The following is a 6,809-nucleotide window of genomic DNA, read 5'->3' as shown; positions in this document are numbered from 1 at the left end:
AACTTACGGTTATTGCCTTTGGAAGTACCTTAAGTTATGGCAGCAGTTTATTCATTGGTTTAGTGGCTACCTGTTTCGTAGTTGTGAATCACAGCAGAGCATTTAAAAGTCACCCCTGTGGACAAAATTTTAAGTGTTTCCTTCTTATAGCATGACTTATAAAATGTTTTGGCTCACTGCATATTAGGAAATTATGTAAATAATGCACCAAATGCCCATTTAGCATGTGGCTTGCCTAATGAATATACACAAGAAAAAGAATAAACATCTGAAGTGTGGATTTAACATTTCAGTGGCTCTCTAAAATGTGAATATGGTCTGCAAATCAACTCAGTAAAAACTGAATTCTGTATTTATACCCCACTAATGAAACAGGCCTAAATTACAGTATAAATTGCAGCATAAAGGCTGCTGATGGTGCCAGCACAACCCTCTATCTGACAGACCTTCTGGAGGATAAACCTTTTTGCTCAGTACCTCATAAAGCCATGCATAAAACTAACCAAGACCCAGCTTGTCTTGTTCTTGATTTATGCATTTTATCCGCTTCCCTTTCTTTTACCTCCACAAGTTAATGGTAGTCTTGAGCTTAGTTTTTGTTTACAGTAAACTAAATTAACAAAAGACGAAAAGGAGGCAAATACTACCGAGCTGCAGGTCCTGCCAAGTAAGTTTTTCTGATTATTTTGAACATTTCAATATGTAACATATGTCAGAAAATTTTGCTCTTGATTGACTGCTGTTGAGTTAGGGCAACATTTCAAAAGTGCTTGTTTCCTCTCATCAGTCATTAAAGGCTAAGTCTTCATCTATGATTTCAGAGTCTTTGCACACCTTTGGTGCTCAGATATATTCTGTGCTTAAGAACTCTTAAATTGATGCTGAGAGTTTCACAAAAGGGTCACGGTCTACACTTAGCTGATCAAGGGAAGGAGAAGCAGCTCATTCAAGGTCGGCTCTGGATCACCTCCTGGATCATTGCACAGGGGGGAAGGATCAGCATAACATAGTGCCAACATGGGCTGTTAATGAGAGCATTGGGCACTGCGTGGTGATACCACCCCGTGCTAATGCACAGTGAAGCAGCATAGTAGGAACCAGTCTTTATTTAAGGAGGAGGGAACATGGCTCTCCTTAGAACAGGCTGGCAGAGAGTACTTTAGAGTAGGGCAAAATGGCTGTGTTCATTCAGCTGGGTGTGTGCTAATGCAACTCCCACAAACCGTAGCTGGAGTTACACTGTAATACACCAGGGATGAACAGCGTGCCACTTGCACAACAATCTCAACTTTTTGCCTGTATGTTTATTGAAAGAGTGTTGCGATGCTCTCAGATTGCATAATAAATGCATCCCAAAATAAAGTGTTTTTGCCTGATAATGCTAAAGATTGAATCTGTCATCCAACAGCTGATTAAATACAGGCATGGAATTTTGATTTGATTAAATACAGGCAAGGAACTGAGCTAACAAGCAAATTTAGTGTTATGTTTTAGTTACAAAAAGGTATCCACAATTTATAATGTGCAGATATTGCTTACAAAAGTCTCATGAGATGTAACCAGCTCCCCTTAGCCTTGCAGACATTCATCATTGGCTGCCACCAGCCTAACCCTTAACTCTAGCCTCCTGTTTTGTTCTGTGGTAGTTCTGCGATAATCTCTTTATTTTGTATACCATATGTTAAAGGGAACACCACTCTGAGGTATACTGAGGTGCATCAGCTTAACTTGTACATGTGCTCCTGCTAGGGTTAGTTAGTGCAGTGAAGAAATTTTCCTTATGAAGAGAATTGCATCAATTGATCTGCTTGGTACTAGGAAATATGTTGATTATATGATTATGTAACTATGTAAATATGTAGACTAGCATGCTTGTATTTTGGCCTGAGAGTATAAATGGCTACATCATCATCAGGCTTGCCTAGATCTATGCAAGTATTTTTAGAGTACTTGCATAGATCTTGCATACATGGTGTAAACTGTGTGGGAATAATATGAGGATGAAAGATTACATAGCTTGTGTGTGGGAAAGGAGACTACTTAGTAACACAGTGAAAGCTGTATTTCTTCCCTGGAATAAAGTTACCTGAGTAAGGTGCAATAATCACACACTAATTTCTGAAAGTTGTGGAGAAAGAAGCAAAACCAAAGCAAACCTAATGCTGCTGGGTTTCTTTTTAGGCCAGAGCATCTGAGGAATTTGGAGAAGGAGGATGTTTGGGCTGTTTACTGTTTTTAAGAAAGAGAGAGAACAAGTAAATCAGTTTATTTTTTTAAAGGGTGAATAGTGAGAAGTGCTGCAGATTTTCCTAGGAGGAAAAATTCTCTTGATATGGTATTAGGAAGAACATCAGGAGGACAGCAACAAAAGAAGTCACCCCCTCTCTGCTAGCCCTGACTTCTGCTATGGTTCTGTGGAAGTGAGATGATAGAGCCAGCACCAGAAGAGCAATTTCTGTTTTTCACCTACGGAAGTCTCCATGCGAGTATGAGCTACAGGACACATTTTTCAGACAGCCCAGCACACTGTGAGTGATACAGAGAGATCAGAGATGACAAAATAGCTTCCAGAGGGTCCTGGGCTGGAGCTCAGCTGGGCTGAAGGTGCCACAGAGTCCTCGATGGAACAGAGATGCTCTCTGAGGGGACAGCTGCACTGTGCCCTCCAGAGCAGGGGCTCAGGCTGCCCACCAGCCCAGCTCCCATCGCCGTCTCCTTGTCTTACCACAAAGCTCTGGCACTTGAGCTGCCAAGGAGATGCGGCAATTCAGAGTCAAATGATTTTTACCCCCAAATCCATGAGCGTTCCCATAGATATGTTTCATGTATTCTGGTAATACTCAAGTGAGTACTTGGCTATTTATTTCATCAATATTTGTGTTATTAAACACAATAAGGACTGTATTCAGTTGGTAGTGATCTTGCCAATCTTCTAGATGAATTTTTGGGGGCGAGGCATCCAAATCCAGCTTAGTTACATATACACTGATCTCTATATATAGAAGTTACGTCATCCTGTGGTGTTTTTCATAGGTGCTCTTCCCAGCCAAGAGCTGTGTAGATCTGCTTGTAGACGAACTGGGGGTTGAAAGAAGGGTATCTTCTGTAGGACCTCTAAGTTGTTTGATCCAGAAGTTTGGAAGGATGTTTTCATGATTAAAACAGCTGAATGCTACTCTGGAAAATTGGATTCTGTCCCTGCCACAGAATTCACATATAATGCAAAGCAAGTCTTTCAACCATTTTTTTCATAGGTGGTCATTAAATGTGTCCTCATTTTTTTTCCTGCGTTCCTGACTCGAGGCTCTGGGATCTAGTTTGTGGAAGTTCTGAGGGCTTACGATTACAGGTGTCTCACAAAAAAATGAAGTCCTAGGCATGCCAAATTAAGAAATACTTCCCATTTCCTGGGAATGGAGATAGCTCAGTTTTCTTCTATAAAACAGGTTACTGTCACACTCCATCTCATGGGGTGCTGGGAAGACCCCTCACATGAAACTGCATGCTCTCCTTACGAGTGGCTTCAAAACCAATCAATAATTCTGTCTTCCAAATTAGGTTTAAATTCAGTACATAAATAAGGCCTACAACAGAATATTAGTGAATGAGGGAAAACATGAAAAATGTATAGCTGCTCATTAAGGGCTCATCATCTATTCTGTGCCTAGAAAGGTGAAAAAATACAGTACAATTCATTCACTAATTAGCTATATCAGAATGCTTATGCATAAGGAAGACAAATTAAGTTTAATTCTGTGTTTTATACCTTCTGATACTTGACTTTGCAAATGCAATGATAATTCTTTTAACACGCTTCTTGTATGTATAATACGTATAAATGCTGGTAATATTGCTAATTTAAATGTCCACAAATGGCCACTTTGCTTGTGGGAGGGTCACTTAAAGCCCTGGATAAATCCCCCTTTTATAAAACTGAAGAAATAATAGACACAGAAGTATACTAAGAAATAAATCTGTATATATATATGTATTAATCCCTTCAGCAATCTTTCCAAAATACTAAAGGGCACTTCTCCTTAATGAGGCCAGTACAACAAAAATTGAAGCCAAGATTTCAGAGAAATGTTTAGCCAAAAAAAATTGTTTGCAAAACAGTGTAGGTCAGGATCTTACTCTATATATTTTACATGGGTCACTTTTAAAAGCATCCCTGGACATGATAAAGGATACCAAATTTTAGGACTTTTTTTTTTTTTTACGGAAGATAAAATACAAAGGGGAGAAAATGCTTAAAAAATGATTATATTAAAAATGAATCCTTACCTTATTTGGAGAAGAGTTTTTGTGACTTTATAAAGACAATATCTTAATGCAAGATCATCACAAATATGAAGATACAGATAACATAAAGATAATGAAGCTGATTTTGTGGCTAGATGGCCGGATTTGGTAAGACAGATGCCTCGATTTTATATATGATTGAAATTTGGGGGTTTTTTGAGGAAGTACATGTTAGCTGCCTAACATATAACTGTGCAGAAGACTTTAGTTCTATTTCAGGCAAAAGCCTTAAAATGTCCCGCTATTCTGGTAGCTCAGAACTGTACTACACACATGGTCTCAGAACTGACATATACACTGTTGACAGCTATACCCAAAATAAGTAACGGGCTCATAAGATAATTCAGATTGGAAGGGACATGGAAGGTCTTTAGACCAGCCTCCTGCTCAAAGTGGGACCGGCTACGGGATCAGACTGGGTTGCTCAGAGCTTTGCTCAGTCAGGTCTTGAAAAGCTCCAAGGCTGGAGAATGCAAAACCTTGGCTCTTCTCATGATTAAAAAGTTTTTCCTGATTTCTAATCAGATCCTCTCTTGGGGCTTATGCCAAATGTATTTTTTTTAAATGTATATTTTAATTGGATTCCAAATAATCATTTCTGACTCCTTAACAATAACTTTTTAAACATGAAATTTCAGATGTAGCTGAGACTGATAGAGATAAAAAGTGATTTTCGCATGGATTAGTAACTTCGTATAATCAGAACATTCTGAATTGCAGACAAAATAGGAACAACAAAATAGATGAAAAAACATTGTATGATAAAATGTTTGTTAGCATCATATATGTAAATGATGAGCAATGCAGGTAGTCCCCAAAAAGGATAAAACTCAACAGAGCAAAGTGTAACTAAATAAACACTGAACAAACTCAAATTTGTATGAACTTGTCTTGCACACACCTTCCAGAAACATTATACACTGCTGCAGTCAGAAAGATCATCTGCAGTTTCTATGTGATTTTCATTTTATGACTGGCATTTATTGTTATAGCTCATGGATACAAACTTTGAAGAAAATTAATAATATCCCATCTAATGACCCTGTGCTTTTTTATATGCTGTGTCTTGGCAGGTCTGCTTAATAAGAAGCTTTTTTTTTTTTTCCCTAATTATCTTTTTCCCAATACCATTCAAAAGGTTTGTGTCAATTCCCTGTCATAGAAGATGCATATGGCACTGAGGTACTGAGTATATAAATCAGGAAAGAGAGCACCAGATGACTGGGAAGGAGGCATTTGCTCATACTACCTAACTACCCTTGTTCATCCATCCCAGGGGCCAGCAGGTCAGAGCTCGAGTACATCACATGTGTGCAGCAAGTCAAAGGACAGAAAAGTTCCCTTGTTACAGAATATTCTTCTTCCAACACACATTTGCCTGAATAAAATCTGCCGGAGTCATAACATTCCGGTATTTCAGGCTCTTTCTTTATAAAGCTTCAGCGAAAATGATGCCTAACCCATGCAGTAGGATTTGACTATCTATAACCAGCTGCTATAGATTCTATATAAACCTATCTTAAATAGACTAAGCACAAATAATAAAGCACAAAGGGGCATGTGTGTATAAGATGGAGACATGCTGCAGAGGTAAGACCAGGTGCCAATACAGTCATGAAGTTTATGTTAAGCATTGCACTGTAACCACACGCCCTGGAATGAATTACTGAGCTGCTTAAATGGTCATGCTGATGTTTTTGCTTATGAGTTCTTACCTGTAAAGGTATGGCCTCATAATTACTGTAATTACAAGGCTTATGAGTCTCATCACTCAAATCACCTTGCTCCCTCAAGACATTCTCAAAATTGCTATCTGTCTGCTTCTCACACACTCAAAAGGTAATTTTGAAGTAAAGTTTCCATACCGAAAAAACAACCCAAACAGTCAAAACAAAGAACTATGCAGCTATGTCATGCAAAGCCACATACGCTCCTCGGTTTCCTCTCTCAACCTCTGCCACGTCTCTCCCACCAGCCGCAGCTGACGTATCGCACCCCCCGTCTTGAGCAACCGTGAGCCGTGGCTCTGACCACAGCATGTGCACACGTTGCAGCACCGCGGCTTGATGATTAGCAAACAGCTAGTGTGGACTGCGTGTGCTGCACAGTAAGAATTACTGCATCGTTTTACTAACTGGTTCATGTCAAACAGCAAATGCTGATGAGGAAATACTGGTCTGTAATGTCTAGAAAACCTATGTGTCTCCAGGTATTTCAAGTAGCCTCAACTATGATACTGAAACCTGCATTTGGGCTGCATTGGTAAATATATTGTGGGTTAAGGTTCTCGATTTTTTTTTTTCTTTAAAATTTTAGTCTGACTTCAGTTAAGCATCACACTGAGCTAAGCAGTTCCCCTGGCTAATCATGGCAGAATTTATTTAGAATGCAAAAGAAATCCTCTATCCTACAGGGAATAACTGCATACTTAATTTTGAAAGTTCAAAATTGCCTTATGGCTATATGTGTGTATGTGTGAAATCTCAAATTTGAGGAGATGATGGCTG

Source organism: Tinamus guttatus, unplaced genomic scaffold (genome assembly GCF_059628265.1).
Source record: "Tinamus guttatus ecotype Peru unplaced genomic scaffold, ASM5962826v1 Tinamus_guttatus_pri_ptg000149l, whole genome shotgun sequence".
Classification (NCBI taxonomy): domain Eukaryota; kingdom Metazoa; phylum Chordata; class Aves; order Tinamiformes; family Tinamidae; genus Tinamus; species Tinamus guttatus.
The sequence above is the reverse complement of the archived record's forward strand: the minus strand, read 5'-3'. Positions refer to the sequence as shown.